At 49.4% G+C, this 27,710-nt stretch overlaps 2 long non-coding RNA genes across 2 annotated transcripts in view; one reads left to right on the top strand and one right to left on the bottom strand.

Moving 5' to 3' along the window:
- LOC120368837 overlaps window positions 1-21,934 on the top strand; it is a 45,112-nt gene extending 23,178 nt beyond the window's left edge. Inside the window, exons 2-3 of the long non-coding RNA XR_005582809.1 lie at window positions 36-188; window positions 21,846-21,934. This is a non-coding gene — a long non-coding RNA (uncharacterized LOC120368837). The remainder of the gene's footprint in view (window positions 1-35; window positions 189-21,845) is intronic.
- On the bottom strand, window positions 20,421-26,347 carry LOC120368836. Its single transcript, XR_005582808.1, has 4 exons — window positions 26,121-26,347; window positions 25,021-25,646; window positions 21,920-22,198; window positions 20,421-20,552 (listed from the first exon to the last, which is right to left on the bottom strand). It is a non-coding gene; the product is annotated as an uncharacterized LOC120368836 (long non-coding RNA).
- Between the last annotated feature and the right edge of the window lie 1,363 nt (window positions 26,348-27,710).

Raw genomic sequence — 27,710 nt, 5'->3', positions numbered from 1 at the left:
GTTTTGTTTTAATTCTTTTTCCCTTTTGATTCCAGCTTGAAGTGGAAGGGCCGAAGCATTGTAAAGAAAGTCAGTACTTGTACGTTCTAGCCCGACGAAGAGCAAGAAGCATAAATCTCCTGAGAAGACTGCAAGGGTGAGATTTCCACTCCACTTCTGGAGAAGCAAGACATTTGGCTCAAGTTCAGGTAAGCATTATTATTATTTAATATTTATACTGCAGTAGTGCCCAGGGGACCAGATCAGGTTTGGGAAGCCCATTGTGCTGGGTGCTCTAGAGGCACAATGAAATATGGTCCCTGCCCCAAATTATTTACACTACAGTCTCAGACAACAAGGATATAAGAAGTATGAGGAGAGAGGGATACAATAGAATGTGTGCAACGTTCATAGGCACATATATGCATTTTTCTGATGTTATAAATAGATGAAGTAAATCTCAGGTATCCCCATCTGCCTCTCTGCTTAGCCAGCCATATAAATTGGCTGGGAACAGTCTTTGTGAAGGGATTTTAAGGAGAGGGCAATGGCCATAGGCACTGCAATTTTAAAGTATAGAGAAGGTAGATCAGGAGCTTGTGGTCTCCCTGTCTCCTAACGCAAGAACGTGGAAAAGTGGCACATTCAAAACTGATCACACAGCACATAATGAGACTGTGGAACTCATTGCCACTGCATGTCATTGAGGCCAAGAATTTACCAAGGTGATCAAGGAATTGGAAAACTATGTGGATAACAAGAATATTTGGAATTAATAGTCAACACTAAAAAAATATTTGGAAGGGATATAAAACCTAAAGTTTCAGGGTTTAAGCCAACCTCAAGCTATTAGAGATAAGGATGTGGCCTTCCTAGGGGCCAGACTATCTCATACCTGCTTCCTCTGGTGTTTCTTGCATCTTCCCTGGAAGCATTTGGTTCTGGCCACTGTTGCAGAGAGGATACTGGACTACATAGACCATGGGTCTGGTCTGGCAGTCCCATTATAAAGGGCCCCTCCAAATCTTGTGAGAGTGGCCAAATACCGGGTGCTTCAACTCTGGTCACCCAAGGGTGGCTAGATACTAACTCAAGCATCTTACTGAGGGGAGGGGTTGGATTCTGTGTCTTGTGAGGCTTTGCCTGCATGCAGCTCTGAGGCCAGGAAACCATTGTTCATAAGGGGGCCTGCCTGGGGATTCCAGGCTCTCAGCACTTCATAGGACTGGACCATTCTGCTGTGCTAGGGTATTTGGTCCAGATATTTAGAGGAATGATGAATGATTTAGGGCAGCAGCAGCTTTGTACTCCACACAGCTTCCTCGTGAGAAAGGGAGGGGCCTGGCACATAGTGGAAAGTAACTCCGGAGATGGGAGCCATTAAAGTGAGCAGAACACCAGGTCTCTAACCGCCCACTCCACCCTCTCACTGTCCCTCCTCTAACCTCCCTCGGAGCTTTTTCTGATCTGTGGAAAAAAACAGCTCCCCAGGTAGAGAAGGAAGTTGGCAGCGACAATGCACTGAGGATGTCATAGTGAAATCAGCAAGGCTATTTATAGGCAGCTAATTGATTAGAGTGGCCACAGTGAAAGGAAATGACTTTCAGGATGGACAGAAAACCGAGGGGCCCAGCCAGCTTTGGAGAGACCTTTAGGATACAACAAAACACCCTGAACAATCAAAACCCGTCTCATCGCTTTGAAGAGCAGAGAGCTATGGAAAGAGAAATGGTGTGAGCCAAGGGGTGCTAATGAATATTAATGATGGTGGGGCCTGACTTCAGAACACAAGCGGGTGTTCGAAAGCATGTACGTTTGGTGAGTAGGGACTGCAGCAGGGGGCGCTAGTCAGGTATTTATGATAGCAACATCTTGTAAGGGCCATTAAACCTCTTGCTTCAGGGTTTAAGCCAATCCCTAGCTACTAGGAACTGGGATGAGAGCTGACGTGGGGGGCAGATTATCCCACATCTACCCCCAGTAGGGTTCTTACACATTCCTCTGAAGCACCTGGTACTGGCCACTGTAGGAGTCAGGACATGGGACTAGAAGGGCAGTTGGGTCTTATTCAGTGGGGCGAGTCCTGTGTGCCTATCCACAGGTTAAGGGCCTCACTGGCCTCTTGATCGATCAAATGCCCATGTTGTGTGCTCAATGGCAGTAAGAGCGGGTACACATTAGGCAGGCTGATGCATGCCTTTTCCTGTGATAATCAAGCCATTTGTTGTGCCTTATCAAGGGGAAGGACTCAGATACTGACAAGGGGGAGGCCACTTGTTTTGCTTAAGACTTACAAGATTTTTTTTTTACTTTTTGTGTAACTTTAGCGCTGGGGGAAGGTACTAGTTGACAGTGCTATCCACAGAACAGGGACAACATGAGCCGGGCAAACTTCCCTGCCTTGAAAGACCAGTTTCCCAGAAACCCAATAGATACAGGGCGGTAGATGCACAAGGGAGCAGAAGAATGGTTGCACAAGCAACCTTAAATTTGGCATTTCCTAGCTTTCAAGTGCTTCATATTGGCTCCTAAATCTTGTAACTGGTCTGTAATTTAAACAGTGTGTATTAAATACAACACTGTATTTAAACTTAAAAAAAAAAAAGATGAGAGAGGGATTCAGGCTCTAGTGTCCCTTCCTTTAGCAGCTCTGCATTTACCGTCTATGACACTGTTGAGCCCACCCAGACCAGTAAAGGGTCCGCCTGCCCTGTAACTATGGGGGATCTTTGTGCTGTGCAGCTATGGTTCAATTCCCTGACACCAGTAGCATACCCCTGAGCACAAGGGCGTCCCCTGGCTTCCAGCAGCCTACTTACTCTTTGCAGAAGCCCCTCCAGTCTCGAGCCTCCCCAACGCTGTCCTTCCCAAGTACCAGCCACTTAACCCTTCCTGTCTGGTTTGCCACCCCTGAAGGTCTGGAACCAGCGCCTCAGATACCAGCTGAGTTCGGCGCACACACGCCACACAGTTTGCACACCAGAGGCCGGCTGGGGAGAAAAATAAACAAAAAGTTTATTGAATAGAAAAAAACACCGATTCAAAGATGAAATAGTGAGAGCAAACATATACCAGCTACAGAGAACCCTCAGGCTTTACGTGTCCATATTAGATAAAATCCCTCTCCTAATACAAGTTACCTATTGCCTTCAAACGGTTTCCCAGCATAAATGCTAGGATAGGGGGAACCAGCGTTCATGGACAGCCTCTTGTCTTGAGTCTATCCCTCAAGTTCTGGATAAAAAGTCTTAGTCCCAAGCCTGTTTCTAAAAAGCTTTTTCCTTTCTTTTTCCCCCCCCTCCTCTTTGTCCACAGTGACTCAAGGTTTATTCAGAAAGGGAAAATTCCCTCGACTTGATAGCTGGGATGTTGTAGTGTATTTCCGCGAACTCTAATGGTCTATCATTGTCTTTTCCTGGGTTGGACAATGGATGATTCGTCACCACAGTCTGTATACATATCGCATCATGACCATCAAGTTCAGAACATTACAAGCTTTCATATAAATGCCCTTACTCAATACATACTGTATTATGGTACTATAAAAATGTAATCAGTTTGGTTCAACTGCTCTTTTTGGGGATTTAAACCTTCTGTTCTCCCCTTTGGGTGTCAGGACCCAGATTATCACATCCTTCTCTTAAGATGGGCAAGGCTTCTGTCTTCAAGGAGCCCAGAGAGAGAAAATGAAAACAAGGGGACCAATATATAGACCAGGAGTAGGCAACCTATGGCACTGGTGCTGAAGTCGGCACGCGAGCTGATTTTCAGTGACACTCATACTGCCCGGGGCCTGGCCACCAGTCCAGGGGGCTCTGCATTTTAACTTAATTTTAAATGAAGCTTCTTAAACATTTTAAAAGCCTTATTTACTTTACATACAACAATAGTTTAGTTATATATTATAGACTTATAGAAAGAGACCTTCTAAAAACGTTAAAATGTATTACTGGCACTTGAAACCTTAAATTAGAGTGAATAAATGAAGACTCGGCACACCACTTCTGAAAGGTTGCCGACCCCTGATATAGACACTGAACTTTCCTTTGACAAGGGCTAGATTAAATATTATTGAAAAGGGAAACTTGACTTCCCTTGTGCACATTGTATCTGAATAGTTGGCAAATTCACCTGCCATGATTGGGACCAGAACAGATCTCCTGTTGACCAGGGAAGCTAAATGTTTGGCTGGAAGTTTTGGAGGCAGTGATCTCTTCTGGGAGCACAAGACTGAGAGACAGCCCCCCTGGGTTCTTTTCCTGGCTCTGTTAATGACTTTCTGTGTGACCTTCAGCACACGTGTCTTTCTGTCTCTGCTCCAGTTTGTCCTTCTGTGAAAAGAGGATAATGGTACTTACCCACTGTACAGAAGGGGCTGTGAGGATTGATTAATTAAAGCTTGCAAGATGCTTTGAGATTCTGGGATGGAAGGTGCTTACATAGCCATATAAATGCTAAATTACATTAAATAGAAATAACCTGCAGCTTGGAAACATCTGGGCAGAGAAGAACCATGAATCAGTCACCTGAACCACAAAACCTCATGTCCCATGATCAGGGCCTGCTCCAGCTTTTTTGCCACCCCAAGCGGCGAAGGAGAAAAAAAAAAAGATAAAGCCGCGATCAGCAGCACTTTGGTGGCAGCTCTACGGCGCCGCTTTATTCTTCGGTGGCAATTCAGTGGCCGATCCTTCCCTTTGAGAGGGACCGAGGGATCCGCCGCCGAATTGCTGCCGAAGACCCGGATGTGCTGCCCCTTTCCATTGGCCACACCAAGCACCTGCTTCCTGCGCTGGTGCCTGGAGCCGGCCCTGCCCATCATGGATATTACTCTTCAGCTATTGCCATTAACTAGATCCATATCCATCCTAGATTTAAATTCACTGATGTTATTGACTTCCATAAGCCAATGGATCCTTTGGGTCATTGTGGCCTTTCTGCTTGTTCTCATCTGAAGAGTAAAATTGATCAATGAACATTTCTCAGGCAGGGGAAATCCCCTTTTCCTAAAGGACCTCAAAGAGGGGGGTAAATAAATCCCAGAGTAGTGTTGGCTCCAAGAGAGACAGGTCCTGCTTATGCCCTGGCCTGACCAGGCAAGAAGGGTTGAGTCGGTGCGGGCAGCAGTAATCGACTGTCTCAGAGTTTGCTCGTTTGGAAACGGTGCTCTTTTCAACGGTTCTGTTATCAGATGGAGCATTTCCTTCATCAGTGTTAATATCCATGTAGTGAAACAATGAAAGGGCTTCCTATCAGTTCCAAATAGGACATGAAAAGCTCTCAGCGTTAAGAGTAGAGGATGCTGGAATAGGGCAATGGGAAACGCCTGAGTCACTGAAATGCCTCTTTGATTCCAGTAGCCTGATACATTCAAGAGAGAAAAAAAGAGAGAGAGAGAGAGAGTGCAGCTAGTTAATGATCTGAGGGACACAGGAGAGGAAAGGTTGATGCCTGCAAAACAGACTGCAAAGAGAGAAAGGCAGAAAGGGATCCGCAGGCTGGAGCCTTGAAAAGCAAAGAGAACAACTGGGAATCAACAAAAATAAATTGCAATCCAATGCATCTTGTTTTTATAGGGTTAAGTGGTGCTACTGGGTGAGGAACATTCCAGGGACAGGCCACATTACACCAACACTGCACCAAATTCAGCCCTGTGGGAAAAAGATGCAACCTCCATTGAGATCAATTGGAACGGAGCCTGCCTACATCAGGGCTGAATTTAACCCATTGACTTCTGTGGAGTTGCAGTGAAGCTGCAGAAAACTAAGTTTAGTTAGCAAATGGAATGTCAATTGTTTGCTGCCACAAATCTGTTACCCACATTAACTAATTAATCTGCACAGTTCCCCTGTGAGGCAGTTACAATGGTCCAATATTAAGTGTCAGGCTGGCCAGTAGTGGAGTGAGGTACAGTGCCCTACAGTCCAGCAGAAAGCAATACAGTAGAGTACAATGTGCTGCTATACAATAAAGTGCAATACAATCCTGCAATGCAATGCAATTCAATCCAGTACAATGCAATATCAGATAATGCCATGCAGTGCTGGGGATTGAGTACAATACAATCCAGTACCATGATTCAATATTGTAAAATGCAGTAGTTCCATGCTATATCACACAATTAGCCAAATCCTGCTTCCATTTAAGTCTGGGAGCTTTGCCATTGATTTCCACATTAGCAGAATTGGGCTTAATATTGCATCATGATGATTTATAGAGGGGCTAACACTGCTGGTCATTTTACAGAGCATAGAAAAGGCATGAGCCGTGCCCAAAGTTCTTGCTTTACCATAAAGAAGCCGTGGTGCCTTTTACGGACACCTGCATCGTTGACAACTACATAGTGAGCAGGGATGTCAGTAAGTGAAGTGTTCCCAGGATCCCTACTTTAGGCATTGTCTGTGGCACAAAGACTTCCATATGGTTGGGAAAGTCCTATATGGAACCATCAAGATGAATGGGACACAGTCATTCCTGGGTAGTTCCCCCAAGTCAGTTGAGTTACCCGGAGGATGAATTTGACCCAGTTGCTTCAGGTTTCCAAATATGGGCCTGTCACTTCTCTACATTTTCCTTTGCCTACATTTTGTTGCACCACATGTGACCCAGCCTGGTGCAGGCATTGGCCATAGATGTTGCCACATCAGAGCAGAACACTGGTCCCTCTAGTCTGGTACCGCTCATCCAGCCCAGCCCCTACAGGTTCAGAAGAGAAACCTCCCATAATGCACTTCTGGAGTGCCATGCATAAGAGGAACATGGTGGTCTCTCTAGGTCAGTCTAGTGGCACTTTGGCAGGGGGACAGTCTGTGTGGGGAAGCTTGCCTGCTGTTGGGCCTGCTTCTAGATAAATAGGGGCCTTCAGAGCTGTCGGTCCAGCCCCTTCTATCAGTGTTGTTTGTTTTAAAATAAAACATTGAAATAATAATGATTTAAAAGCCCCCAGAGCTCAGCAAATCTCCCTCTCTGAGTTGCTAGGGAAAAAAATGTTCTTTATAAAGCATCCAAGGTCACAAGGCCACAGAGTGGAGGGCTGACCCCTTTTATTGTCTATTGTCTTGGCTGGTGGCAGGAAGCACTTTCTGGGCATTGAATCCAATAGCTCTGGAGTATTACTTAATGCCAGGAGTGAGCGAATCACCACCGTTAGCCGGCACCTGCTGTCCTAGCACACAATGAACTGGAGTCTCAAAGCCGTGAGAAATCCCCTTCTTGGATCAGGGTTGAGGCGCTAGAGGTGTCTCAGCTGCTGGCTGCCCCCACAGTGCTCTGAAGAGACTCCTGCCACAGGATTTATAGGTCTCCGTCTTGACTCCTGGAACTTGTGTACTAGCTGCAGTTCCCGAGGCTGATGTACAAATCCTCCAGCTATTGTCCATGTTCCAGGACACAGGCCGGGAAGGGATTTTTTTTCCCCCTAGTTGTAAATTGGCTGGAAGAAAAATACAGCAAAACTCTCCACAAATACATTGTACATAGCCCATTTTATCTCCTATATACACATTCATCATTGTGCCCTTTCCTTCCCCCGACTGAAATCAGACACCAGTACCGCCCCCCGCTTAGTTGGAATAGTAATGGGCTCGTTCACTTTTCCTCCTGGTGAATCCACTTGGTGATTAGGGGTTCTCATTTCACTTAGGAGAGACTAAAAAAAGCGTGTCGAGGAGAAGCCAGAATTCTCCATTTGCACTGATGAGAGCATATGACACCCACTCTGCGGAGCTGTAAATGACCTCATAAGGAGTAAGGTGATAGAGAATCCGAGCTTCAGTGAGAAGTGATTTGCCCAGGGTCCCATAGGAAGTGAATGTCAGAGCTAGGATTGAACCAAGTGAGTTCCCTGAACGTAGACCTGTACTCACACCACCATAGCATACCTGCTCCTGAGGGAAAGTGACACTGGCTTTCTCTTTGTGCTGGCAGGGGAGCATCCCTCTTAACCTTTAGACAGCAGAGTGGGTCAGTGGCTATGGTATTGGTTCCGGATAGGTAGGTTTCATTCCCGGCTCTGCTACTGAGCTGCAAGTCAGCAGTACAGTCGGTTGCTTTTTTGTTTCCCCTCCCATGCTTTGTCTGTCTTTGAAACTCTTTGTGGCAGGGACTGTCTCCTACTATGTGTCTGTACAGCCCTAGCATCGGTGTTTCTGTGATACATGTAATGAGCAATGATAATATCAACCAGAACAACTTCATAGGAGAGAATCGCCTACAGATGAGACGGTTGTGATGGGCACTTTAATTGTACAGGGAGGAGACCGTTCCATCATGTGCTAACACTGTATTTGTGCTCTTTCTCCTCTACTTTCTCTCTTCTTTCTCTTCCTCTTTTCCCTTCATTGTATAATTTAGCTTGGCTGATATTTTTGCTGGCTACCCTGACTCTTGGGCCCTGTTTGGACATCAGGCTGATTTGTGGTTTTATTTTATGGCATCCCATGTGCAATTTCCAAGAACAAAACAAAACCAAACCAAGAACCCCATCCACTAGTTAAGATAATTGCTATTATCCTTGAATTCATTTTTTAAAAATCATGTTAATCAATCTGCTCTTGAGATGACTAAACAATCCTTGTTAAATCAGCCTCAGGCAGGACTGGGAGCATGTTCGCTTCAGATACACTTTAAAGGACGATTTCTCTTCATCTGGCTTTCTTGCAACTATAGACCTTAGTTAGGTCTTGTCAGGTTCCTAGCTAGACTGTCCCTTGAGCCAACATAGGAACATTCCCTCTGGTATATTCTCCAGCCCCCACCTGTTTCTGTAATTGCCAGGAATGGCTGAATACTTTGGGACTCACGGCCAACAAGCTTTAGTTGAACCTTTCCAGCTGAGATGATCCCAGCTTAGCTCTTGACCTAGCGGAGAGCTTTCTTTAGGCTCCCCCAGTGGATCTGCTCTCGGCAGGCTCCAGTGAGACCCCCTGGTTTGAGTCTGAGCCATGGTAATATTCACACAGTCTATTTGTGCCATGTGCTGTGGTGGCATGAAGCCCAAAATGTCTGATTCGCTCCCATTCTAGTGAAGTCCTCTTATTGGCTGGCCACTGGTGTCTGTCTGGCCGATGTGGCATTTATAAGGTGCCTATCATTGCAGTATGTAAGTGCCATGTCAATCAAATCTCAAAGGAGGTGCCTATCTACGGAAGCTTCGCTATCCTCTGAGCCCTCTCCTTCCTATGCTGCTTGGGTGCTGCTGGCAAGCCCAGACCAGCGTGAGACAGAAAATGCTGGCAGAGGAGGCATCAGGAGAGCTTGTCAGGTGAGATCAACACCTTCAAATAATTCCTTGGGGGCAGAGGTGAAGACAAATGCCAAGGAGCACCGATAACAAGGCTGTTCTCAAAATGCCACTGGGCACTTGGCTGGCATCTTCAGTGCTGTTATGGTCCTTGTGCCAGCTGCTGAGGGATGCAGGCCGATAGAAGCAGCTGGCTAGAGGAATAGCCAGGGTTCTGACAGGGGAGAGGGTTCATTGAAAGCATCCCAGCCTTTTCCCCGAGCTCACTGATGCTGGCAGGGATCAGGCAGAGCAGTGGGTGGATCTGTCTGGTACTAGTCCCCTGCCTGGCAGAAGGATTCCTGTGCTCTCAGGAGGAGGCACAGATAAAGGGGCATCTTAGAGCACATGAGCCTGTTTCTCCACTCTGTTACATTGGCTTTACCCTGCCACAGTTCCACGGACCTAAGCGCACGCTGCCGGGTTTGTGGATTGAGCCAGGGCCCGAGGCCATTCTCACCAAGTGTGCAAGGGAGACCCTCATGTCCCACACATTATCATTGGCCTTCACGTGATGCAGTTGCTGCTGGAGGGAGGGGAGTGTGACAGCAAGGGAGGGAAAGAGGAGGAAACAGCAGCACCGGGACTGGTTTTGATTTTGTTTGACAGCCCTGGAGACTGGCATCCTGGCTGTTCCCTAAGGACAGTTACCACGCGGCCCTCATTCTGCAGACTTCCCAGCTGACCCAGTGCTGGCTTGGGGGCACCCCCTGCAGGGCCGAGGGGGAATTGAACTTTGCTGGCCCCATTCAGTCCTAAATTTCACAGCTGAGTCTGCCAATGAGGTGGCCGGAGGTGGGCGGGAAGGGGGGAGGATTAGTGCCAATTGCAAGGGGAGCTGCTGTGATGAGATTCACCTGCCAGGGCCACTGAACAGCCAGCAGAAGGGCGTTGATGAGTCATTACCATCCAGACGGGATTTTGAATTGCTGATCTAGGAGTGAAGGGCAGGGTCGCCTGTCCTCCTGGTTCTTCGTGCTGAAAACCCCACGGCCCTTTCTCGTTTGTGCTCCTGGCCCCTCATGCTGCTGCGGGGCCTGGAAAATCAGAAGAGCAACCTTCAGCCTAGCCCAGCTGTTCTCCTGCAGCTGCCTCCCGGCGTTCATATCCCACAAGCAGGTTTGTGCAAAGCAAGAGTTTTCTCTGAGGGTGGAGAGTTGGTGCGAAGTTAAAGCAGAGCGCGCCAGGCTCCTGTTTGTGCTATCAGCAGGATCCCCCTGGCTGCGGCCGGCTTGGCTGTGTTATCGGCCGAGCCCTAGATCCAGGTATGTCTCTAATTCCCTGGAGTGACAGGGATGCCCTTTGTGGAAGGCGAGATTAGAGCAGGCGTGCGGCTGCACAGCCTCAGCCCAGGTGACAGGAGAAGCGAGCCCTGCGCTCTGTTGAAAAACAAGACGGAGGAAAGAGAGAAAAAAAATGACAGCACTGGAGGGAGTCCAGAGCGGGGAGGAAAGAGATTCTACACAAAGGGCCAGCCTGTCTTCACACCTGCTCGGACATACGGGGAGCATGGAGGCCCAGGGGGGAGGGGGGCCATTGACAGATAGAAGCAGGGGGAAATAATTCTCACTGAAAGAAGCATGTCAGGGGAAGATAGCTCGGTGAGACACTTCAAATAAAGGGAAGCAGCCGTGGTGACAGGATACATTCTTTGCCTCAAACACACTGTAGGCCATGAGTGCCAGAGGCATCGGGCAGGAAGAAAGGCTACTTGAATCGCATCAAAGACAACCACCACCAAAGCACAATTGAAGCCTGCAATCGTAGCCGGCCTGAAAGCAGGTTTCGCACAGGCTGCTTTGTTCTCTGATCGTCCCCGTCGCTTTAGTATCTCCCACCATCGGCCAGGCACGGCACAGCTTCTTGTCTCTGAGGGAACCAAGTTGCAGATGACACAGGTTTGGGGGGGTTCTCTGCTCAGCCCCTCCTCAGCCTGACACACACAGGCCTAGCTAGCAGTTCGGCATTTGTCCACACATGTATTGGCCAAACCATTGCCCTTAACCTGCAGCATTGCCACCATTCCCTAAGGGTGTCGCTGGGAGTCACTCAGAAGAGGTCAGCGGAGATGCCCTCACATACCCCTCAGCATCTTCACTAGCACAATCAGCTGTCAGTTTTATACAAAGATCTAGGAGGGGCTTGATGTAAGGCTCAGTAAAGAACTGCCTCTTCCCACCTACCCAAAAACTAGTAACCTCTGCCATGTGCCAGGGCTCTCGAGGATATAGAGGAATGGTGAGTCTGAGGACCACCATGTCTCACTATGATACCCCTGGCTATTTTTGTTACTTATCCAAGACAGTTGTGTTCGAACAAGGCTCTCATGCTGTCATAAAACCCTCAGGTCCTCTCTCTCCATCCCTTCTCCCTGGCCTGCCAATGTTCCTGCTTTAAACCTAGCATCCCAGACGGTCCACGTCCATCTGTCCTGGCTCTGGTGGGGCTTTGAAGCTAGGGAGTTGGAGTTCTCATGCAGAACACGCATGGGCACCATTATCTTTTCTCCTCCAGCCAGCTCTACAGCCATGCTGAGGGGACTAGTGGTATCTCTCAGGTACTGGGCAAGATTTGTGCCTGATTTGGGGGTCTTGGGTCTTGTGGGATTTCTTATTTCTTGGTATTGAATTTTGTAGCTTTCTTTAAGCCCTCAGCTTGACTCCCTCAAAATGTTTTAAAGAGCATCCATACCTGAAGCCAGAAGAGCCACCTGTCAAGGGAATGAAGACTGCTCAAGGTTGCAGTGGATGTGGGAAACCAGTAGCATCTACATGGAGAATTAGGGAAACATCTGCCCAACATGGGATCCCTAGGGAACCTTTCCAGCATCTCCTGAGTGATCCCACAGAGTCTTCCCCCACCTTGTTCATGGTGAATGTTGCTTTTGGGACCTCATTTGCAGGCAGCATTGTGCTGTGGCCCAGGTTATCCTTCAGGTGAGCACCACTCCTGTTCTCAACATTCAGCTCGTCTTGCATCTAGTGTTGTGTTATTTCATTGGTAAGGTCATAGGGGAGAGCAGGCAGCATGTGAGCCTCACTGTCTCATTAGCAACAGACTCCCACTTGAACCTCACATCAGCAGAGCTGGCTGCCCATCTGAATTTTATGGCTTGGCCTCTCATCCAACATGACACCATTTCTCCTGAATACTGACTTTTGGTGGTTAGTTGCAAGGAGAGTTTAGTCTTGGAAGCCAACAGGAGCTGCTCAGTCTTCAGTGCTTTTGAAAAATCAGGCCACTTATGTAGGCACCTTAAGATGGACTTAGGAAGCTAACTTTAAATGCCCATTTTGGAAAATCTTGGCCATGCTATCTTTTTTTTTTTCCCCAGAGAACAAGCCGCCTATCAGCTAGGAGGTGGTGTCACGTGGGATAGAACGTTCCTTACCATAGGGGAGAGTGATAAACCTTACAGGGTATATATAAAACGTAGACGGCAAAACCAAGTTTACTATTTAAATTGCCCCCTTAAAATGGTGCAACCTCTGCACAGACACACACGTGTAAAAATGCCCTGCTGCCAATATAAATATATCGGGAACCTTTTCTGACCAGGCAAACACTCAGCTTGTTCTTGGTTCTAACACTGGTTACTTTATATGGCTATTGAGTGATTGGTCATTCTGTGTTTGTACAGGACCTCGCACAATTGGGGTCCATTGACTGGGGTCCATGACTGAGGTGCTACAATAATACAAATAATTAATAATAATAGTGCACCTTCTGCATGGGGCTAACGGCCAGCCAGCTATTTGCTGCCTTGCTGTCTGCATGTGAGCCTGGTGAACTAGGTGAAAGAATAATAGCTGTAATAAATTAGCCAATTGTGCCCCCTTGTGGTATAGAGTCGTGCATGCACTAGTGAACTGAACAACTCTGTCCATATTCAAATCCTTCTTAAAGACCCACTTCCGACAGTGCATCTATTCATTTGTATATAAATGATGGATTGTTGTTCCATTTCCCCTAATGTCTGTCTGTCTTTAGACTGTGAGGTTCTCGGGGCAGGGACTGCCCCTTCAGTGCGTGCAAAGCCTCTACTACGTTCATCTTGGATGCTGCTATAAATGTTTAATAATAATAATAATGAATAATAAATTAATAACTAATAATGATCTGGCATCTCTCCCAAAGAATCCTTGTCCTTGGATCCAATGCTACAGTGGCTTCTGTGTGTTCTGCAGTCGGGCATTTGGATGTTGACTTTAATGTATGCCCCATCAAACAGAAAGGCCTGGTGAGGTCCAGCTCTTCACTGCCACATGGGGAGGGTTATGCATACCTATTGCCAATGCCAAGTGTTCAAAAATCACAAGTCAGGTCCCAAAGTAGCATGAGATTGCCTTAAAAATCATGATTTTTTTTCCAAAATAATATTGACGTCTTTACATTTGTTTTCTGTTTTTTTAACCTGTAGGGGGTCACATTTTCAGGCTTTTCTCAGCAACCATGAGAGCTAGAAACTTGCGATTTTTTTTTTTTAACATGAAAGCTGAAATGTTCATGTATTCGCATGACTCCAGGAGCTGGGGCTTTAAGAGACACACCAAACATCACGAGACTAGCAATAAAATTGTGAGAGTGGTTTAGTTGGGGATTGGTCCTGCATTGAGCAGGGGGTTGGACTAGATGACCTCCTGAGGTCCCTTCCAACTCTGATATTCTATGATTCTATGTCTTTCACTGCTCCCCACATGTTCCTGAATCCATAGCAGTTGTCTATACCATGACCACTGATGCTTGGTTACTCAGGCCCAGTGCGAGCGAGAGAGCAACCTGCTATATTTTTTTGAGGGGAGGGTGTCTCTTTCACCTCAGTCAGTCCTAAGGAACCCTCCTTTTCCTTATCTTCCTACCCCCAAAAGTCCCACATCACAACCACCTGATTGGATGGCAGTCTTTTTCCAGGCCATTTATGCTGCTCCGTAATTGACCGGAGGGTTATCTGTTGAGCAACAAAGAAGCACTTCCCTGGGGCTGCACGTGCTGTTTCCGCAGCATTCCCAGCCATCATTGGCCTGAGAAGGAAGAGGCTGATGAAGCATAGGCCCTGTAGGCCTTTCTGTAGGGCCCCAGCTCCTGGAATCAGGGGATTACAGCAGAATCTCAGGGGGTTGGTTGGTTGTTTTTGTTAAAGTTTGTAGCCCTCATAGCTGCAAAGAAATGTGTGGCAATGTGAATGAAGTGTAACCAGTGCTGCAGAGAGCCTTAAACAATATCTGAGAGGGGTGAACTACCCTGTTCATATCGATAGGGTGTTACTCTGAGACCTACTGCTCTGGGGGCCTCACCAGTCCCAGTATAGTGGGGGACACTGGGTGGGGCAGGAGGAGAGAAGGGCAGTGAGCCTGGCCCACCCATATGGATACACTCCCTCTGCTGGGGTAAGTAGTGCTCCCCCTAGGCTGACCAGACAGCAAGTGTGCAAAATCAAGACGGGGGTGGGGGGTAGGAGCCTATATAAGAAAAAGCCCCAAATATCAGGACTGTCCCTATAAAATTGGGACATCTGGTCACCCTAGCTCCCCTTGGTGCTACTTGGGGGGAGAGACAAGGGTCTCTGTGTTGGGGGGACCTCAGGCAATCTCCATTTCGAGAGGGGAATGGACCCACAGGACAGGCAGGACCATGAAGTGGCAGTGGACCCACAAGAGCTCCGTGTTGTAGTGTGCACATAGCCTCAGATTGCCTTAATCTGGTAGGTGGTAGGCTTTCTTTCCCCCTCTGCTGCCCCCACAGCACTTTCATCCCTGCTAGCCTATCAAGCTTCTTCCCCTGGGAGCTGGCTTTCACTCCGCATAGCCCTCCTAGGGCCCAGAAACCCAGGGGGAGTGCTGGCCACTAGGCCACAGAGGTAGGGTTACCAACTTTCTAGTCGCACAAAACCGAACACCCTAGCCCTGCCCCTTCCCCAAGGGCCCACCCCCCCACTCACTACATTCCCCCTCCTTCGGTGGCTTGTTCTTCCCTACCATCACTCACTTTCACTGGGCTGGGGCAGGGGTTTGGGGTGTGCAACGGGGTGAGGGCTCTAACTGGGGGTGTGGGTTCCGGGGTGGGGTGCAGGAGGGGGCTCCAGGCTGGGGCATGAGGCCGAGGGATTCAGAGTGGGGGAGGGGGCTGTGGGTTGAGGCAGGGGGTTGGGGCGTGAGAGGGGGGTGAGGGCTTTGGGCTGGGGATGTAGGCTCGGGGTGGGGCCACGGATGAGGGGTTTGGGGTGCAGGAAGGGGCTCCAGGCTGCGGGGTGTGGCCGAGGGATTCGGAGTGCGGCAGGGGGCTGTGGATTGAAGCAGGGGTTTGGGGTACAGGAGGGGGTGAGGGCTCTGGAGTGGGACTGGAGATGAGGGGCTCAGGGTGTGGGAGGGGGCTCTGGACAGGGGCAGGGGTTGGGGTCCAGGGGTTAGGGGTTCTGGGATGGGGCCAGGGATGAGGGGTTTGGGGTGCAGGAGGGGGCTCAGGGCTGGGGTTGGGGGGCAGGGGAGTGAGGGCTCTGGTTGGGAGTGCAGGCTCCGGGGTGGGGATGGTGATGAGGGGTTTGGGGTGCAGGAGAGGGCTCCGGGTTTGTGGGGGCTCAGGACTGGGGCAGGAGTTGGGACGCGGGGTTGGGGCACGGGCTCCCGGTCAGCAGCGCAGCCGGGGGTGTGGGGGCTAAGGCAGGCTAGCTGCCTGTCCTGATGCCACGCTGAGCACACTCCGGAAACAACCAGCAGGTCCAGATCCTAGGCGGGGGGACCAGGAGGCTCCACGTGCCTCTCTCACCCGCAGGCATCCTGGCCAATGGGAGTGCGGAGTTGATGCTCGAGGCAGTGCACGGAGCCCCATGGCCCCACCACCTAGGAGCCAGACCTGCTGGCTGCTTCCGGGGTGCAGCACGGAGCCAGCCAGGACAGGTAGAGACTAGCCTGCCTTAGCGTCGCCGACTGGACCTTTAACGGCCTGGTAGGTGGTGCTGACCAGAGCCACCAGGGTCCCTTTTCGATCGGATGTTCTGGTCAAAAACTAGACACCAGGTCACCCTACACAGAGGGTATGTCTATACTGCATTAAAAACCTGCGGCTGGCCCATGCCAGCTAACTCAGGCTAAGGGTCTCAGGCTAAGGGGCTGTTTAATTGTGGTGCAGATGCTCGGGCTCAGGCTCAGGCCTGGGCTCCAGGACCCTGTGAGGTGGGACGGGGTGTAATGTGGGACTGTGCAGAGGGGCCAGGAAAACAAGGGGATTTTATCACCTTTGTGCAGCCTTCTAGGTATCTGCATAGGGTAGATGAAGGCCTGGGAACTCAGTGATGCTCAGTGCCCATAACCACACCCCATATGTCCCTGTGCAGGCTGCCAGCGTGTCCTAACTGAGGACCTTTCTGAAACAAAGCTTGTCTCTTTCCTCTCCCTGCTCGGAAGGGCTGGGTCCTGGCCAAGTTTCCTGTTTGTGTTACAGCCTACAGACTATCCAGCAGGCTTTTTCTTTTGGGGTGGGGGAAGGGGGCGAGCAGCAGTCTACCTGGAGCTGAAGGGTCAGTAACTCCTTCCCCAGGCTCAGGGTAGCATTATCAAAGCCCCCAATCCTCACTCCCTCTCTGCATGGTAACACCTGCATTTTAAAGCCTGGGCACATTTGCTGCTGTGATGCTCTCTGCACTGGAGGTGCCAGGTGGAGTCAAACTCTGATCTTTCTGATCCACCTGCTTCTCTCCTCTGGACCCTGACTTCCACTCCCCTCTCTGCTCCAGGGCGGCCTTGCTCTCGGATCCACTGAGGCTTTGGCTTGGATGAAGCAATAGAGAAGAGAATGGAAGGAGAATGAATGGGGAACAGGTGTCGTCCTGCATGGGGCTCTCTTGGGGGGCAGCATCCTCCTTCTGCGATGGCACTGAGGTGCACAAGCAGATGTCACCCCAGGACAATGTCTCCCTTCCACTTACATGCAAGGACATCCCTTCACGCAGTGTTTCATACTGAGTCAAGTGGCTGCCAGCAGTGCGGAAAGTATTTCCAATCTTGGTGCTGAACAAGAGACACTCTTCTTGTATGGGCCCGGACAGCATGAGGAAGAGCTGAGAATCTCACCACAAAGCCCAACCTTGGCAGATTTTCAGCCTAAATAGATCGGGAGAAGAGTCTGAACGTTTGGCTCCAAGCTGCCAAGCTTCAGACCCCATGGGTCTGTGTTGCCCATGGGAGCCACTAGCACCTCTTTAACAGTGAGCTGTGACTGTTTCTTGTGGGGTGGACTGGCTGCTTGGTCCATTGGATTGGTAATGGAATAAGGTACTTGTCATCTCCAACCCAGGGATCTGGTGCTGCAGGCAAAAGCAGGCCCAGCTGATAGTGACCAAAAGTCATTCCCAACTGATGGCCATTTGGTGGCATCATCATCTCTGGGCATAACAGCAACAATTCAAACAAACATCCCATCGCTAAATAACAACCTGGCACAGGTCAGTCCCAAAAGATCTCCCTACCTCCCCCTGTGGGAGAGGAAGACTGGTCCAGTAGCTAAGGCACTCCCCCAGGGCTTGGGAGACCTGGGTTGGATTCCCAGGTCCACTGTGGTTCAGGTCTCCCCATCTATACGTTGGAATGATGGGTGATGTGAGGATAAATACATTCAAGGTGTGACGCCGTCAGAGACTATGGTTGCCGGGACTGGATAAGTACAAGGGGGTCTAGATGGTCACAGATTCCCTCAAACAGAAGTATGTGAGCCTTATGCCATGGCCTGAAATTCACTGAACTTGGGTTGTGTCAGACCAATGGGAGAAGTGAATCCAGAGCTGAGGGCCTCCACCCACTGAGAATGCCCTGCAGGCCCCCAGCCCCGTGGCTGCTTGTGAGGGCACCCTAGCTCTCCTCCCCTTGTGAAAGTGCCCATCCCTGTGGCTGCCAAGACTTTCAGGTCAAGCCCAGCACCCAGGCATCAGCCATTCACCTGCTCTTCGTGGCGAATCAGGGATCACTCCGGTCAGCATTAATGGCCCCTCAGTGCAGGGCTGGATTACCCAACAGGCAGACTAAGCATGTGGTTAGGGCACCAGCAAAGCAGGGGGCACCAAAAAAATGAGATTTTTTTTTTGAAGAAATCTGATATTTCAAAAAAAGCATCGAAGTAGTCATCATGGGAAAAATCAGAACTTTGTTAGACTTCCTTACACTCCACTACACACTCTTCCCCTGTTTTTCTGTTCTCTTTTTATCACTTATCCCCACCTAAACCAGGGGGGCGTCCTACTAACATAGATCAAAATAATGTGACGAAATCAGATCCTGTCATGTATTGCAATAAATTTGTTTTATTATTGATATATTCTTCTGAGTTATATGTACTTGATTTGTTTTTTCTCTCTTTTATATATATATATATATATACACACACAGTATACGTTGTGTAATTTTCTTTTTTTTTTTAAGTTCAAATAATTGAGATAAGGGGCAGGATGAAACCTAACCAAGTGGAACACAGAAACATAAACTGGTGGGAGAAAAGAAACAAAAAGAAAAGAAAGAAGAAGCTTTTAGAACAGGACAAATATGCCATATTCATACCATGTGCTGCACACTCTCTCAGTCTTGTTGGCTGCAGTGCTGTTGATTGTTGTCCGGTGGCAGTAAGGTTTTTCTTAACAGTCCAGTTACTTTATACATTTTTCTCTGCATCAACACCCCAATGGGCAGTTCTTAAAACATATTTGGGCAATGATCGTGTGTTGAAATCTCTTTCTAATACTCGCTGGGAGGCACATGCAGTGGCAACAAGTGCAATTCTGGAGTCCTGCACTGATTGTGGATGCATTAGAAAGTATAGCTGAAGACCAATCACAAAGGGGAGAAAACATTGCAAACAAGCTGCAAGAACTAGAGTTTGTATTCATGTTGACCATGTGGAATGAAATTTTACACTTTTACCACACAAGTCAAGCTCTCCAAGAAAAAGAATTGGATTTGAAAACATGTGCAGACATCTGTCAATCATTAGCAGACCACTTACACACTTTGAGGAATGATTTCGAAAGATTTGAAGACATATCAAAAGATATCTTGCCTGATACTAACTACAAAGAAGCCCAGTCCCGCAAGCGAATCAGGAATAAACAAGCAAATGATGGCAATGAAACAGAAACAGCACTGAATCCTAGAGACAAATTTTGTGTATCTACTGACTATGCTATAACTGATACAGTTGGAGCTCATATGAAGAGAAGAGGTGAAGTATACAAAGAAGTATCAAGTAGATTTTCTTTTCTAAATGATATGGACTTATCTGAGGAACAATATTCACAAGGTTCCCAAAAGCTAGTTGACTCATACCCTGTTGACTTGAACATGAATCTCTGTGGAGAAATACAGCAGTTCCACTGTTATATGCTCACAAAGTTTAATAAAACAGGAAAAATGAAATTCAGTCACATTGATCTTCATGACACAATATTGAAAGATGGAATACAATGTGTATTTCCAAATGTAGAGATCGTACTATGTATTTTTCTAACATTGATGATTACTGACTGCTCCGTAGAACGCTCTTTTTCTCAGCTGAAAAGAATAAAAAACCATCAGAGAACAACGTGTCAGGACAGACTTGATTCACTTTCCCTATTGTGTATAGAAGTGGACATGCTTTGTCAAGTCAGCTTATCCAGAATTTTGCAATCAGAAAATCTAGAAAGAAGCTATTTTAATTTCAACATACATATAAGTTTTGTGTCATTTCGAGAAATAAAATTGTATTTTACGGTATAGTATTGTTTTTATTTTGAATTACATATGGGGCGGGGGCACCATAATCTTTTCAGTGCTTAGGGCCTCTAAAGGTCTTAATCTGGCCCTGCCTCAGTGGGAGCCTGAGCAGAAAAGCCAAGGGCTGCATGAGCCATGGAGACTGAACTCCCCTCTCGCCCCAGGGAAGGGCTGAGGCATGTTGCCATGGCGTAAGTCTGCCCTGCCCCTGTCCATGCTGTACCTGCTGTGGGCGTTCACGGTGCAGCCCCACAAGGGTCCCAGATGGCACAAGTCCTGCTTTCATGTTGGGAGCATCATCCCCTGGCCTCTCCCCACTCTGAAGAGGTACCGGAAGAGGGAGGCTCTCTGACAACTCTGAAAGAGGGTAGCAAGGCGCCAGGTTCACATGGCGCTCAAACCGCCGCTGCTCTGCTGCCTCGTGGCTGGGCTCGAGTCCAGCTGGCGTGATTTCTGCCTGCAGGCGGGGCTGTAAATTAGGCTGCTGGGCTGGGTGCTGCCTTCACTCATGAGGACAATAGAGGAAGCACTGAGGTCTTTCCACTCGAGATATAAATCTCCTATTCGAGAGCGGAAAGGGAGACCCAGATTAGAAACTATACGCAGGCGGGCGTCGGACTGCACTGGAGAGAGATGCAGACCGTGAGAGCAAACCAGAGAGGGGTGGGAAAGACAGGGGCCACGTTCATTCACCCCGGTGCGGACAGTAGGATCGGCACAGGGATGGAAGATCAGTGCTTGTGCCTCCCTGATTCTGGGATTGCTGGGTCAGCTGGGCTCTTGGTTCCTCATGCAGCCATGGAATAGCCAGGGTGCAGGGTCATGCTCCTTCCATCCCTGGCTTCTGGACAGGGAAGGCAAATGCTGGATACAGGGTATTGCCTGGGCTGGGGGATGTTTATGGCCCCTCTCTATTGGTGCAGCCTGTGCAAAAGGACAGCAATGCAGGGTGAATTCCTCCAAGAGAGAGAGAGAAGACATGCCAAATTCTGTGGCCGGGTGCTTTTCTATGGTGCTTAGTGCTAAAATAATGGCATGCAGACCTCAGGCATGCACTGATCGCAGCAAGTGGCTGGGAGGAAATCTCTCCGCATGTATGGGATTGCATTTGGGACTCAGTGAATCCCCCACCACAGAAGTGCACCCAGAACCTGGCAGCAATGCCTAGGGAGTGACATGCTCCTTCTCCAAACGGCAGGGAAGTACAGCTCTGTAATGTCCTGGGGATGTCCCCTCCACTTTCCTGACCAGGATGCTAGAACAACCACCCAGAGAATCAGCCCAGGTTTTACACCAAGCCCCGGTGGGCTGAGCTGGGACTTGGGAGGTTTATTCAGTGCCCATAGATTCCTGTGCCATCCAGACATAATCAGTGGAGCTTGGTTCTAAACCCTTCAGAGTCTGGCTCTAAGGAGTTCCCAGCACCTGGGTGGCACAGCAGGATCTGGACTCTGACATTCGGGTCTCTCTCTCTGCTGGGCTCAGGCCTTCCTGTGGGCCTTTCCTCTCACACTCAGTTTGCTGCTGCTGCAGAGGTGGAGGCCAGACACTAGCCCAGGGACTGGTGGACTCGTCCAGGGAGCAGGGTGGAAAGGGAGTCCCCTGGCATGCAGTGGCGGGGTCCAGAGGGCTGTGCATCACCCTGGGCCTGGAGGAGTCCTTTGTACGCACAGGGAGGGTGGTGACAGACCGCTCCAGACACTCGCTGAGGTTGTCAGGACCTGACAGTGAGGATGACGGCTCCCTCCCTTCCCCCATGGATGAGCTGAGACAGGGACGATATCAAAGCAGGGGCCACTCCTCCCAAACCAGGGGGATTAGGTGATTAAGGGCTTTTATTGTTGTTTTTCCAGGTTCCAGCAAAAGATACTTGGCAGGATTAGGCTGATGAAGACCCCCTCCCCCAATCACAGAGAGATAACAGTACCTCAAAGAGAAGAAGCTGACCAGACAACAGACAGATCGTGTCCCAGGAGCAGAACCATCTCTCAGCGACCTCTGCTGTCCCCTCCATCTCCTGATACCTCTTCGCACAGTGGGACCCCTGGATCCCTCTCAGCAGGTATTATTGCTTGGCAACTCAGCCTGCAACCCGTCAATTGCAGCCACGGCCACAAGGCAAGTCGAAGTCTGTGCTTAGTTTTATAAGCTGGTCTGTCCGGGTGACTCCGTGTCAGGGTCTGGGTGCAGCCAGTAGCCATGTCTGCTGTTAAAAGAAGAGCAGTTATGTAAACATGACTTTTCCTTACTCAACCCGTGGCACTGGCCCTGTGCGTTGCACTGAGGAAGGGAGGAAGGATGGGCTTGTGGTTAAGGCGGAGAGCTGGGTTCAATTCCTGGCTCTGCCATAGGTTTCCTGTGTGACCTTGGGCTAGTCACATATTCCATAGGTGCCTCTGATCCCCATGGGTAAAGTGGGGATGATATTCCCCTTCTCCCAGCCCTTGTCTATTTGGACTGTAACCCGGAGTATCTCTCACTAGGTGTCTGAGCAGTGCCCAACACAATGGAGCCCTGATCCTCACTGGGGTCTCTGGGCACTGCCGTAAGACATGTAATAATTGGCTGACTTTACTGCTTACTGCAAACAAGCGCCTATGCCCGTTAGCCCTGCTGGACCAGCTGCAGCTGCAGGAAAGTTAGCTGGGGCCCATTCAGCTTCCCTGAGCAAATGGCCTGCTTGGTTCCAGCTGCAGAGCCTTTCCTAGCAGCCATGGTGTCGGAGGCAGAAAGGACCCAGCAGGAGTTGTGGATCCTGAGGGAGGCTGGAGGGTTGTTTGCAGCATCAACAGAAAAACTGAGCCCATTAGATCTGGTAAGATCATCTGAGCAGATACTGCACTTATTTATCTCCCCCCCACACACACCTCACTGCTTCTGGCCCAGTGGAAGAGAGTGGCAGGAAGTTCACAATCCCCCTTTCACAGAAGTGCCTTACAGAGCGTAACTGTGCTGTAACAGAATGGAAATCCCTGCCCGGCAGACACACAGGGGATATGCAGGAACAACCCTAGGGTGTGAGCAGCTAGAGGAGAGGCACCCAAGACCCTCTGCCATGATTTCACGGCAGTGTCCTTCCATGATTCAAATTCAGCAACTTGGTCCCCTCCTTCCTCCTGCCCTCTGCTGCACTAGGACAGACCAAGGAGCCAGTGCCACTATGCTCATGAAGCACTTGGCTCTTCATTATGGGCCACAGAGGACATTTACAACAGCTTTGGCCATCCTGGGACAGCGGTACAGCATGCGTTACTTCAGTGCTGTCTCATGGCGAGGATGCACAGGGCAGCAGACCCCCTCTGGGACCATGCCCAGGCCACATGGCAGTGTGTTCCACCTTACTGTGCTGTGGGGTTTGCTCTGCAGACATTTCCTCTCTCATGTTGTATCTTATGAATCTGCTGCTCGCCCTACAGCACTGCAGTCATTGTGCAGGAATCACCTGGCTTATCATGTGATCACCAGATTTCCAAAAGGATTTGGTGGAATACATATGGGTAACCAGCCACTGGATGGCGCTCTCATCCCACACAAAATGCCGCCCAAATGGCATTTATCTGGCCTGTAGAAGAAGCAGTGCCCCTAAATACAAAGGGTAGGTTGTGCCAGCCTGGTGATACAGCCAGCTGTAACAAGGCTACAGTACCCAGTAGGGCGAGACTATTCCCAACGCAGTGAAAGAGACAACAATTCTATGGCTACTGTACCAGGTATGGTGAGGATATGAACACACAGTCAGTCAGGGCACCAGAGGGGGAACCATTTCACAAGCTGGACAAATTCACTTCCCTGTTTACAAAGCCACCTGGTAGAAGGCAGTACACAGCTAATAGCACGTGCCCCCTAACTGGCAGGCTGCAGCCGAGGGCTTATCTACATGCACAAGTTGCACTGGTTTAACTTCAATCAGTTCAGTGAAACTTGTGCAACTTCTGTTCGTGGACTCTCTCATATCAGTTTAAAACTAGTTATACTGGTTTAGTTTGCACCTGCACATTTACCGAAGCACCAAACTGCTCTACATCCGCTTTAAACCACTAGAAGAGTGTCCACACACAAAGCTGCACCAGTTTCACTAAACTGGTGCAAAATAACACCTGTAGTTAAATGAGCACAGATTTGGACTGTCTTTTACCAGGTTACATACATCCCATCATCAAGCTGAGATCCAAAGTGCTGCAACTCACCCTGAGAACTGGGGACATTCAATACACCACACACTCTCTGGCAGTTCAGCCCCAGGGGCTGCTGGCCTGGAAAGGCCTGGCTAGGATTGTGTCAGAGTCCCCGTGCTGGGCCAGTTTGACAAGGCAGGGGAACTTGTTTGTTTGAATCCACTCGGTAGTTACTGCCTCTTAGCATCCGTTGAGTGCCAGTGCCCAGACCCCAGCCCTCCCCACACTGTAGTGATGCGTTTGTGAAACACACGGTGCTTGCGGTTGACCAGAGCTCTGAAATAAGTGAGGCCGGAATTCATGCACTGTTCTGTATCCTGATGTGGTAAGGAGCTCAGGCCTGCCTGAGGGAGGGCGGGGGGGATAACGGAGGCTGCTGATGCCAGCAGAGGCTGTGAGGCCACTGCCAAGAGCCTGTGCAGGGGCCCTCCGAGGCTCCAGCCGGCTCAACCTGGCACTAACGGAACTGTGATAAAAATGAATCTGTCCAGGACACCGGACGGGGGGAGATTAATGTCTGAATTGTCAACAAGCAAGCGAACAAATGTCACAGGAGGAAACAAAGGGCTGACGAGAATCAAACAGATCTTAGGGGTGAGATGCTGCTTCCCCCACCACGTGCTGAGCTGTACGGTCCTGCTGCTCCTTTGCCACTGCAGCATTGCCCAGCCATGAGAGGAGTGGGAAGGGAGCCCACACTCTCCCCTAGGGTAGCCTTGTTGTGCACATTTTAACCTGCCTCCTGACGTTTAGCTGGCAGATCATAAAGGCACCTCCAGGATCCCCAGGGTAGGGGAGTGGCCTGGCTCATCCATAATTCTGTCCAAGTGCTAATGTTAGAAACATTGATTACCTGGCATGGTGGTGTGATCACCCTGTGGGGAAATCCCTGCTGACACTTTGCAATCCAAATACAAAGTAGCCAGGTGTTCCCCTGATCAGTCACCCCGCTGCATCCCATTCCAGAGATGGCTGCATTTCAGTGGTGGGTGGAATGTTTTCCTCTTGAAAGCAGTGGAAGTTCCAGCCATATACCTGAGGGTCCTAGTTTGTAATAAAGCACTTTACACTTTCAGGATGAAAGGTGCTATAGAAATGGGAAGTTATTACTATCAGTCCCTCCTGCATCTTCCCCATCAGCAGACACCTGGATAGATGTGTGTTTATCACTTTGTCCAGTTGGCTTCCAGAAATGTTATTTTAAAAGCATCCACTAAAATTTCCCCTGTTTCTTTGTCCATTGCCTCGAGGGTTCTGGAATGGACCCCACAGCAACTGCTCAGTCTTCAGTTCTCATTTCTTGACTGCATAGTTTTCCTCCAGAGTTTTCTCCTTCCTTCAGTGAACTTCAGTCCAGTTGCAGCAGCAGCTCTGTCTCTCACCTTCCCTCCTTATCCTTGTCTACATTTGGGAGTAGGCCTGGTTCAGTAGTTAGCGGCCAGCAAGTGGAGTAGCTGACCATTTTCCTGATGCTGACCCCTACATGTAGACAAAAGCAAATAGAGGTTTGCACCACCAGAGCTAATTGGGAGTTAGGGTTGAACCTTGATTAACTCAATCACTGCAAGCCCCAGCTTGCCCCTGTCTACTGAGTCTCAGAGCCCAGGTCAGTTGACTTGGGCTGCAAAGCTAAAGGTAGCAATGTAGACATTGGGGTTTGCACTGGAACCTGGGTTCCCCAACCCACAGAGGGTCTCATTCCCCAGGCTTCAACCCAAGCCCGAACATCTATGCTGCTATTTTTAGCCCCACTGCCTGAACCTGCGAGCCTGAGTCAATCGACCCAGGAGCTGAGACTCAGTGCTGTGGGTTTTCTTTGCAGTGTAGATGTACACTTAGGGGTTAGCACTGAAGCTAACCAGCCAGCAGCTACATCGATTGCTGTATCAGGGATATTCCCAAGCAGAGACAAGGCCTTTATAAACAATAAGGCAAGCAGTTTAGTTAGCTTACTCTGGGGCCAGTGTGTGCAGTCCTTGCAGTTCCTAAATTCTCCCTTGCCATCTGTGTGACTCCAGTGCCTGTGTGGTAACCTGCCAGATCTTCTCTATGTCAATCTCCTTCCCCATTCTCCACCTGAGTCAGGGATCTTTCCCACTCTTTCTGCTTCTCCCTTCAGTATATAGGACTCCTTTGCACCCCCTTATCTGTCCCACATTGGTATGGTCTTATTCATGGCATCTCGGTTTAAGAATGCTAGGCCTTGAGCACCTGCTTATTGAACTGTCTGCTTCCACTGTGTCACATCTATTCATATCACCCTGGGCTCCCGCCCCTCTATTATGCATCTGGGGCATTTCCAATTGCCCCGCCCTTTACTGGCCTCACTTTAGGCCTAGATTACAGTGGCTTCTTCACCCCCCTTCCAACCATCTGTGCCCTCTCTGAGTTGCCCCCAACCTCATCAAGAACTGCTCCCTGTCTACTCCCTCCTGAAGGGAGGGGATTCAAGGATCTCTCTCCCCCCACACACACACTTACTGGGGGATGAAGTCAGCCTGTATCTTGCCCATAACCCCATGGTTTAGTTTATCCCATCAGGTTGCTGAAGAGCCGTCCCAGCTTCTGCACAGGGTTTAGTAATCTCACAATCCTGTTCACTTTTCAGGATCATCTCTCTGTAAGATGGTGGCATCCCAGCCCCTGTTTCTAACATAGCAGACACTGGGTCTACTCCCAGTTAAAGCCCTGCCTTGTTAACTGAAACTACAGAACCTAAACCCCAGTCTAAGTTTCCTCCTCCACTCTGCTGATGGTAGGTTCCTCCTTGCAGCGCTCCGTTTGCCCCTGCACCTAGTGCACCTGTGGCCTAGCAGAGCGAGCACTGGACTAGGACCCAGCAAACATAGGTTTAACTGGCGCTGCTGGGTGACCTTGAGCAAGTCATGTCTCGGGTCCGTGCCTCAGTTTCCCTACCTGTAAAATGGGGATAATGCTGTTGACTGCCTTTGTAAAGGGCTGTGAGATCTATGGATAAAAAGTGTGCTATATAACAGCTAGGAATTATTGTTACTTCTCTCTGGCTACACTCAACCCTTTTTACACTTTTTTACACCTCTCTCTCTGTGCTTCTGCCTCGTGTCTCTTCTGTCTAGTTCCATGCAGGCGAGACAGATTGTGGCTGTAGCGCTGACCAGACTAAGGGTGAGCAAAGGCAGCAACCATACCATGAAATGATAATAACGAAGAATAATATTGGGGAGACACGGTAACCAGGCTTGTTTGGCTCCGGCCAGGGTCAGTTCTGACTCAGGCACGTCCCTGGGCCAGCTCAGTCACCCCTAGTGTATCTAGTGCTTCTGTGAATCGGGAACAACTCAGTCACGAGCCTTCCTTTACCCGGTAAACTCGGTGGGGGGGGGGGCGGGGGAGATGACTTGGCTCATCAGCTCCAGTCTGTTCTTAACGCCAAAGACTGCCTTGGGGGGGCATCTAGTGGTTGCTGTGTCTCACTGCGCTTATCAGGGTGCAAATGAAGGTGAAATTGCAGAGCTGGAGCAAGATGTCATCACTGTGGTGAGGGTGAAGGGGGAATGAGTCCAT

This window comes from Mauremys reevesii, linkage group 7 (assembly GCF_016161935.1).
Source record: "Mauremys reevesii isolate NIE-2019 linkage group 7, ASM1616193v1, whole genome shotgun sequence".
NCBI classification, from domain to species: Eukaryota; Metazoa; Chordata; order Testudines; family Geoemydidae; genus Mauremys; species Mauremys reevesii.
The sequence above is the reverse complement of the archived record's forward strand: the minus strand, read 5'-3'. Positions and strand labels throughout refer to the sequence as shown.